General features: G+C 42.7%; 1 pseudogene; it reads left to right on the top strand.

Moving 5' to 3' along the window:
- The first annotated feature begins 1156 nt into the window (after window positions 1–1156).
- Window positions 1157–8432, top strand: LOC114675440 (uncharacterized; annotated as a pseudogene).
- Window positions 8433–9995: the final 1563 nt, after the last annotated feature.

The raw sequence follows: 9995 nt of genomic DNA, 5'->3' as shown, positions 1-9995 counted from the left end.
GCCCGCTACCCCGCCCCCAGCGGAGCCGGGCGCCCAGGGCCCGCCCCCCGGCCAATGGGGAGCGAGCCGCGCGGAGAGGGCGGGGCCTAGGGGAACAAATGGAGGCTGGGCGGGGCGGTGCTGGGATTGGGCGTACAGGTTTCCGCGGGAGGACGGTACCCAAGAGCTGGCCGGATCCTGGCCTCCTAGAAGACCCAGCTCTACGTCCACCTGCAGTCTGGTCTACAGGACGCGCTCATCTCAAGCCCAGAACTCAGGCTTTTAGGGCAGAGAGCGAGAGACAGGCTTGCTTTACAAAAAGTGAAACTGAGGTCCAAGGAATAGGATTGCCCGCTGCCCGAAGTCACGTAGTCCCATTCACTCGTTCACTTTGTGATTCACCAAACATTTGAAAGCACGTATGGTGGGCTTTAGGAGTGAAGTAGGGCCGGGCACGGTGGCTCGCGCCTGTAATCCCAGTACTTTGTGGGGCCGAGGCAGGTGGGTCACTTGAGGCCAGGAGTTCGAAACCAGCCTGGCCAACAAGATGAAACCCCATCTCTGCTAAAAATACAAAAACTTAGCCGATCGTGGTGGCGCGTACTTGTGGTCCCAGCTACTGGGACCTGTGTAAAACAGGACCTGCACCCTGAAGGCACTCACTCAGGGATACTGCTGGGATGGGTGGATGCACAGTTAAGGTTTTCATGGTGGCTGAGGCTGACCTCATCCCCATCGCTCTTCCCACACACACCTGAACACTCATCACTCCCACGCTCACACCCACCACTGAAAGCCTGGCCCCTAATCTGATTTGCCTAACAAGGTCTCCAGATGAACAACACATGCTGCCCTACCTCTCCCCTGCTAGGGCCCCACCGTGTTCTGGGATGTACTCAGGGATCAAGAGAACAAACCCTCAGGGAGTGAAAGGACATTCCAGGGTGCAGGCCTCTGCATCCCCCTGCATGCCCTCACCCCTGCCTGACACACCCTCACCCCGTACCTGGCCAGCTCCTACCAACCCTTAAATTCTCACCAAGTTCAGTGGTGGCAGCCACACCCTAAAGTGGCTGACCCCCCAATAACCTATGTCCTTGTATAGTCTTCCTGACCTTGGGTACGAGCAAAACCAGTGACTGGCTTCTAACCCATAGAGCCTGGCAAAAGCAATGGGATGTCACTGTCACAGTGCATCACCTTCGCAGACTTGAGAGAAAGGTTCCGCCTGCAGGGGCTGCCAGAGGGAGATGATGTGCTGAGAAAAGACCTTTGGAGGGGCCCCGTAGGCAAGGAAGCAAAAAGCTGGGCCCTTGCCAAGCGGGTCCGAGGAAATGAATTCTGCCAGTAACCTCAGCGGATGTGGAAATGCATTCTGCCCTGGTGGAGCCTCAGATGAGGATGCAGCCCAGCTGCTTAGCGTGAGATCCCAAGCACAGGACCCGCTAAAATGCGCTCAACTCTTAGCTTGCCAAAATTGGCTTAAAAGTGTGTGTTGTTTTAACCTTCTAAGTTTATAGTTATCGCCTGTGAAAGTGTTAAAATATGAGACAATAACTTAGGTCCCTTCCCCATCACACACATTCTTCTTTCTGGCATTCATCACAATTATAGTTATTGATTGAAAATCTCCCTCTTGACTGGGTGCAGTGGCTCAGGAGTTCCAGACCAGCCTGGCCAACATGGTGAAACCCCATTTCTACTAAAAATACAAAAATTAGCTAGACATGGTGGTGCAATCCTGTAATCCCAGCTACTCGGAAGGCTGAGGCAGGAGAATTGCTTGAATCTAGAAGGCAGAGGTTGCAGCGAGCCGAGATGACAACATTGCACTCCAGCCTGAGTGACAAGAACAAAACTCCGTCTCAAAAAAAAAAAAATAAATTGTCTCTTGCCACTAGCTTGAAGGTCCCATGAGAAGAAAAATGGAAACTCTTGCTCATAACAGTGCCCCAAATGCCCAGCACGGTGTAGTTCTAGGGCAGTGGGTCGATGGTGGAAGCTTCTGGTTGAAGGGCCCAGCTGGCCCTCTCAGCTGCCTTCTCCCTGGTGAGGTTCCATTATAGAGAACAGAATAGTTTCTTGCCTTTCTAGAGTCCCTCTTAGTGGGGATTGGCCAAGTGACATTGTCCTGCCCCGGGACATATAAGTGGAAGTTGGCTGAAAGATTTCTAGCCATGGTGTGCTGGGGCGATTGGAACCAGGACATGAGAGCTGACTATCCATTGTTCGGGAATTCTGCAAGTTGGTTGTTCAACACATTCAGTACTTCAAAATATTAAATAATATAAACTCGCAAATTAAAAAATGCATTAGACCAGATGCAGTGGCCCACGTCTAACACATTGGAAGCATGAGGCAGGAAGATCATTTGAGCCCAGGAGTTCAAGACCAGCTTAGGCAAAAAAGGAAGACCCTGTCTCCACAAAAAATTTTAAAATTAGCTAGGCATGGTGGTGTGTGCATCCAATCCTAGCCACTCAGGAGGCTGAGGTGGGAGGATCGCTTGAGCCATCTGTTCAAGGCTCCAATGAGCTATGATAGTGCCACTGCACTCCAGCCTGGGTGACAGAGCCAGAGCCTATCTCAGAAATAAGCATATTTCATACATCAATAAATTTATAACAAATGTATATTTATATATACATTTATGTATTACAATTATATATTTAGACGTAAATATATATTTCTTGTTTTATTTATTTATTTATTTTGAGACGGAGTTTAACCTTTGTCACCCAGGCTGGAGTGCAATGACGCAATCTGGGCTCACCACACCCTCCACCTTCCGGGTTCAAGTGATTTTCCTGCCTCAGTCTCCTGAGTAGCTGCGATTACAGGCACGCACCACCATGCCTGGCTAATTTTTGTATCTTTAGTAGAGATAGAGTTTCTCCATGTTGGTCAGGCTAGTCTCGAACTCCTGACCTCAAGTGATCTGCCCACCTCGGACTCCCAAATTGCTGGGATTACAGGTGTAAGCCACTGTGCCCAGCCTATATGTTATATTTATATATTATAATTATGTATATTAATTTTATATAATTATATATAAATATAAAAACTTTCCTTGCCTTCTCTTGTTTCTACCTACAGTCAGTCCCATGACTTCAAATACTATCTACATGTAATAATTTTAAATGTATATATTTTATATATATATATATATATTTTTTTTTTTGAGACGGAGTCTCGCCCTGTAGCCAGGCTGGAGTGCAATGATGCAGTCTCAGATCACTGCAACCTCTGACTCCTGGGTTCAAGCGATTCTCCTGCCTCAGCTTCCCAAGTAGCTGGGCTTATAGGCCCCCAGCACCACGTCCAACTAATTTTTGTATTTTTAGTAGAGACAGGGTTTTGCCATGTTGGCTGGGTGGGTTTCGAACTCCTGACTTTAATTTATCTCCCGCCTCGGCCTCGTAAGGTGCTGGGAATACAGTGCTGGTCAAAATATTTTTCTGTTTCCAAGCACTTTACATGAGAGGAAAGCGGAGAATAAATCATCTGACACTCTACTGTAAAAAAAAATCTTTGTGCCTCTCTTCTTTTCATCTTTCCTAAGTGTACATATTATCAAAATGTCTTTAGGTTGAGGTCCCCACGTGAAAACTTTACAGGGTGTTGAGTTCTCAACCACCCTCCTGTCTTTTCCTAGTCCTGGTATTTTAGAACTGTCTGGGGATGACCCAGGATACCTACAGTGGCCATGTCTGTTGGAGGGTCTAGTGAGTATCAGCCCCGGGGTCACCTCATCGCCAAGGACAGCCTGAGGTAGGGGGTAGAGTCTCTCAGGGGAGTAGCTGGATGCTCTTGGCCTTAGAGGAATCTCCTGGTATAGTTTCATCTAAAATGGTGACCCCTTAGGGTTATTAAAATTTTAGGACATTAAAATGAATGGACAATACAACGTAATGTGATTAAAGCTAGGTCATTAAAACTGTTCTTCCAGCCGGAGTTTTGATTCCTCGGAGACACATTGATGGTCTGCAAATGGGATGCTGATATTGAGAGGAAAAGGCAAAAATGGTTTCTGCTCTCTAGATTGTCACAGACTTGTGAAGAGAGAAAAACTGTCCCAAAGGACAAGGAAAACCCACCCCAGAGAGGATGTGCAAGAACCTGAACATGAAAATGCACTGAAGGCGCACAGAAGGACAAAGAGCAGTGCCAGTGCCTCCTAGGTGGTCACTGAGCACTTTACTGAACAGGATGGGTGTCCCGAGGGATAGAATGGCCTGCCGTGACACTTAGAAAGGTGTTGGAGTCTGCACTGCCTCTTCCTGAATTTGTTACCTTGAAAAGGCTTCTCCACTTATTTGAGTTTCAGTTTTTCATTGACTGTAAGATACATTTTATCTGTACAGCTTGAAAGATAAACATACTATTTCCAAAGAGGCAAGGTAAAATGATGTATTTTATTTGCTAAAAATTCGTATTTATTTCTTCCCCAGAGTGAGTGTAGTAAGTTTTAAAGGTCTGTTCTTTTCAAAGGTAATTTCAAATGGAATTGTAGGACTTAGCTTTGTCAATGCTACCGCTGAAATAAAAGTGTGATAGATAAATTGATGATTTACAAAGATTCACCAAAATGTCAGTTTCCCTCTTGCAGCATGGTGAAGAATTTATGACAGTGGACACATTTGTATCCTCTTATCTGGATACCTGAGGGTTTTTTTTTTTTTTTTTTTTTTGGAGACACTGTCTTGCTCTGTAGCCCGACTGGAGTGCAGTGGCGCCATCTCTGCTTACTGCAACCTCCGCCTCCCGGGTTCAAGTGATTCTCCTGTGTCAGCCTCCTGAGTAACTGGGATTATAGGCACCCACTACCACACCCAGCTAATTTTTGTGTTTTTAGTAAACATGGGGTATTAGGCCTGGCACAGTGGCTCAGGCCTGTAATCCCAGCACTTTGGGAGGCCAAGGTGGGCGGATCATGAGGTCAGGAGTTCCAGAGCAGCCTGACCAACATGATGAAAACCTGTCTCTATTAAAAATACAAAAAAATTAGCTGAGTCTCGTGGTAGGCACCTGTAATCCCAGCTACTCGGGAGGCTGAGGCAAGAGAATTGCTTGAACCCGGGAGGTGGAGGTTGCAGTGAGCCAAGATATTGCCACTGCACCCCAGCCCAAGCGACAATGTGAGACTCCGTCTCAAAAAACAAACAAACAAACAAACAACAAAACGACAGGGTTTTGATATGTTGGTCAGGCTGGTCTCAAACTCCTGACCACAGGTGATCGCCCTCCTCAACCTCTCAAGCTGCTGGGATGACAGGCATGAGCCACCATGCCCTGCCCACTCTATTTTCTTTTTATTCCCTAAATTTTAATATGTTTGAGTTTGTCTGTTACTTTGTTACTGTTTTCTTACATAAAAGAAATTCTGCCTAATCCTTCGTTAAAAAAAAAAATCTTCCTGTGACTTCTGAAAGTGTTCTGGTTTTATCTTTCACATTTGAATATATAATAAGTTGATTATGGTTCATGGAATAGAGAAGAATACAATGCATTTTCCCAAGTAGATGCCAGCCTGGTTTGTCTCATATTTTAAAATGCATGTGATTTCTTTTTCTATTCTACAGTGCCTACTCTATCATTCATCAACTTTCCATATAAATGCTGGGTCATTAACACTTTTTTTTCCCTTTGATCTGCTTGCTCATCTCTGCTAATACTGTGCTGTCCTGAATATTTTCGTTTGAAAATCTTAGAAGTATGTTAGACAAGCCATCAGTCTTTTTTTAGATGACTAAAAATCATTAGACATTTGTCATTTTTACTACGTAAGAAAAAGTAGTTTTTCTTGCCCAAAAACAACCTGAGTTGGGAATTTTTGTGATTTCATAGGAATAACATCTGGAAGTGGTGATATAAATGTCATTTTAAAAAACATGTGTCGCATTTCCTCTTATTCCTTTCTACCTTGATATTGTGCAATAGAAATTTTTAAAATTGTGGCATTAGTATTACCAAATATCAATTATTGGTTTTATTTACTACTCAGTTAAATCTAATGAGCCTACTCTGTCTTGGTGTAATCACATGGCATGGGCTCAACTCCTCAGTTAACAAGTGACAGCATTTGTAAAATATTGTCTACCAGGGAAACTCATTGAACACTTAGTGTTCAGACTGTGTTTTGGTGTCTGGTTCCCTAAGCACCACTGCAGTGACACAAAATAATAGACCTTCAGCAGAAAAAGTTTTGGCAAATATAAGCCATTTAGATGCAGTGAGTCATTCTTATTACTTGGGTTGGTGGAATCCTTTTCAAAATGTAAGTTACTAATACAAACAAAGATGGAACTTTGTGAGCAGGTGTTTTTAAGAATAAGTAGTCTCAGGACTGATAATGTTAACTCTCTTATGCACATCAGGTAGGACTTTATTATGACAGATACTAGAAATGTACAAAGTGAAGTTAAATGGTAACTCCTAGCAGCACATCTTACTCCCTGGATTCTCTAATAAGATGGGAGTTTCTACTTTGCTGTTGCCTTTTTGAATAGTTCAATTCTAGCATTCGTACTGCTGTGTGGGAGGGAGTATGTGTGAACAGAGTAAGAGTTGTGACAATCAAGTCACAGAATAAATGCTTGAAATTTTAGAATCATGTAAACAGCGTATGGATTGAGTATAGATTCCCAGTGCTGTCAGTCCCACCCATCCTTCTATCCACATGTGTGGGATGTTCTAGGACCCCGTGGCTTTTGAGGATGTGGCTGTGAACTTTACCCAGGAGGAATGGGCTTTGCTAGATTCTTCTCAGAAGATTCTCTGCAGAGAAGTGATGCAGGAAACCTGCAGGAACCTGGCTTCTGTAGGTGAGAATGACAACACATTTCACTTAATTACAGAAGTATTTCCCTATCATCAGTGCTATTTGTGATTTGGAATGTGGCAAGGGAATGATTTGGTGAAGAAATCAGGCATGGGCACTCTGTACAATGAACATGAAATCTAGTAATATTTCTATAGTTTGTAATAATTTATGATAATTTTGTGGGTCTGTATTTTAGGAAACAAATGGAAAGGCCAGAATATTGAAGATCACTTTGAAAAATCTGGGAAAGAGATAAGATAATTTGCACTGAGAAGAGGAAATAAAGTCCTCTGAAGGAATCTTAGCTAGTCATGAACTTAAAAACAAGCGATCAAAACAAATAAGAGTCACTTGAAATTTATTTCTTTTTAGAAAAATTTCACCCAAAATGTAATGTGCTTCAGTGTAGCAGTCAGTGTTTGGAAAACAGTTTACTTGAAAATAGTACTACAAAATTGTGTACATCAATGTTACTAATTTGGTCATAGCCATGCAGGTGGTAGCTGTGTTTTCAGTAGTAACCCATTTACTTTCAAATAATTCAGTCATGGCAAAAAAAAAAAAAAAAGCATTTTCCTTGGTATTGGTAGCAGTGTAAGTCAAAGACCTATTAATAAGTAGAAAGTTATTAAACCAACCAATAATAATGTGCTTGTCTTTTTTTTTTTTTTTTTTTTTTTTTTACAGAATTCATATGACACAGAGACTGTGTGAAAGAAAAGACAGTAGTCAGTATGGACAGTTGTCAGCCAAATTCCAAAGCTTGATCTGAATGAGAACATTTCTCCTGGATTAAAACAATGTGAATGAAGTATTTGTGGAAAAGTCTTTGTACGTCATTCCCTCCTTAATAGTCACATCCTAGCTCACTCAGGATACAAACCATATGGAGAGAAGCAATATAAATGTGAACAGTGTGGGAAACTCTTCGTTTCTGTTCCAGGTGTTGGAAGACACATGATAATGCACAGCGGAACTCCAGTTATAAATGTACGATATGTGGGAAAGCTTTTTATGTTCTCAATTCAATTGAAAGACATCAGAGAACTCACACAGGACAAAAACCCTATAAATGTAAACAATGTGGTAAAGCGTTCACTGTTTCCGGTTCTTGTCTAATATATGAACAAACTCACACTAGAGAGAAACCCTACGAATGTGAGGAATGTAGAAAAACATTCAGATTTTCTTGTTCCTTTAAGACGCATGAAAGGACTCACACGGGAGAAAGACCCTATAAATGTACCAAATGTGATAAAGCCTTCAGCTGTTCCACTTCTCTTGGTTACTATGGAGGCATTCATACTGGAGAGAGACCCTATGAATGTAAACAATGTGGAAAGCCTTTAGTCATTTGAGTTCCCTTTGTAACCATAGAAGTCCTCATACTGGAGAGAAAGCCTATGAATGTAAACAATGTGACCAAGCCTTCAGTCGCCTCAGTTCCCTTCACCTCCATGAAAGAATTCATACTGAAGAAAAACTCTATGAATGTCAGAGATGCGGTAAAGCCTACATTCGTTCTAGTCACCTTACTCGCCATGAAAGAAGACATGATATAGAGGCTGGGTGTAGTGACTCAGCCTATAATCCCAGCACTTTGGGAGGCCAAGGAGTGTGTATTGCTTGAGCCCAGGAGTTTATAACCAGCATGGATTAAAACAATGTGAAACAACCTGGGCATCATGGTGAAACCCTGTCTCTACAAAAAATAAAATAATGCCAGGCGCGGTGGCTCACGCCAGCTACTCGGGAGGCTGAGGCAGGAGAAGGGCGTGAACCCAGGAGGCGGAGCTTGCAGTGAGCCGAGATCGCACCACTGCACGCCAGCCTGGGCGACACAGCGAGACTCCGTCTCAAAACAAATAAATAAATAAAAATAATTAGCTGGGTATGGTGGCACATTTCAGTTGTCTTAGTTCTTTTTCAAGGACATAAAAAGCAATGGGGGGTTGGGGGAAAGCCCTGTGCATGCAGATCACGAGGTCAGGAGATCGAGACCATCCTGGCCAACATGGTGAAACCTCGTCTCTACTAAAAATGCAAAAATTAGCTGGTGTGGTAGCATATGGTTGTAATCCCAGCTACTCAGGAGGCTGAGGCAGTAGAATCACTTGAACCCAGGAGGCGGAGGTTTCAGTGACCCGAGATTGTGCCACTGCACTCCAGCCTGGTGACAGAGTGAGACTCCATTTCTAAATAAATAAATCAATAAACAAATAAATAAATAAAGCCCCTTGAATGTAAGAAATGTGGTAAAACATTTACTCTTTCCCGTTCTCTCATAAACATGAAAAGGCTCACACTGCAGAGAAACCTTAAGAATGTAGGAAATGTGGTCAAACCTTCAGATTTTCCTGTTTTTGAAGATTTGGGAGGCCTCAGACTGGAGAAAAGCCTTTTGAATTTAAATTTGTGGTAAGGCCTTCAGTTGTGTTAGTTTCATTTGAAGACATCAGCTCAGTCCTGAGAAAAACCCTATGAATGTCCAGAATGTGGGAATGTTTCATTTCTCTCATACTCACTCAAGGACATATGAAAATGCACACTGTCGCTGGCTGGACCTTGTAAATACAAGAACGTACACAGGATTAAGACTCTAATAGTTTAGAAACTGCAAGAATATTTTCAGTTTTCACATTTACTTGAAAAGTCATGTGAAAACTCCCATGGGAAAGAAGTTCTATAAGTGAAGCTTTTCTAATTTGGAAAGCCTGATGCAAATTAATTATCGTGCAGTGTTTGAAAAAAGTGTATGAAATGTTACACAAGTTACAAGTATATTGTTTTTATCAGTGACTCATTCTTAAAGAGTCTTGAGTATGCATTTCACGTTGTTTTGCAGGGAAACCTTGAGGTGAGAGTTCTGTAAATGCTCTTTAAGCAGTAGTACTTGAGTTTTATAGATAATGATATTAAGTTTGTTGGTAGAATTTTTGTCTATTCATTTGATAATTTGCTGGATTCATGGTTGAATTTTGATGTTTTTCTAATATGTAGGTAAGTTCAATTTTTTTATTTCATTATTATCTTTTTTTGAGATAGAGTCTCACTCTGTTGCCCAGGCTGGAGTGCAGTGGTGCGATCTCGGCTCACTGCAACCTCCACCTCCTAGGTTTAAGCGATTCTCCTGCCTCAGCCTCCTGAGTACTTGAGACTACAAGCGCCTGCCACTACATCCAGCTAATTCTTT

The sequence above is a fragment of the Macaca mulatta genome, chromosome 13 (genome assembly GCF_049350105.2).
Source record: "Macaca mulatta isolate MMU2019108-1 chromosome 13, T2T-MMU8v2.0, whole genome shotgun sequence".
Taxonomy (NCBI): domain Eukaryota; kingdom Metazoa; phylum Chordata; class Mammalia; order Primates; family Cercopithecidae; genus Macaca; species Macaca mulatta.
Note: the sequence above shows the minus strand (reverse complement) of the source record. Positions and strands in the feature narration are given on the sequence as shown.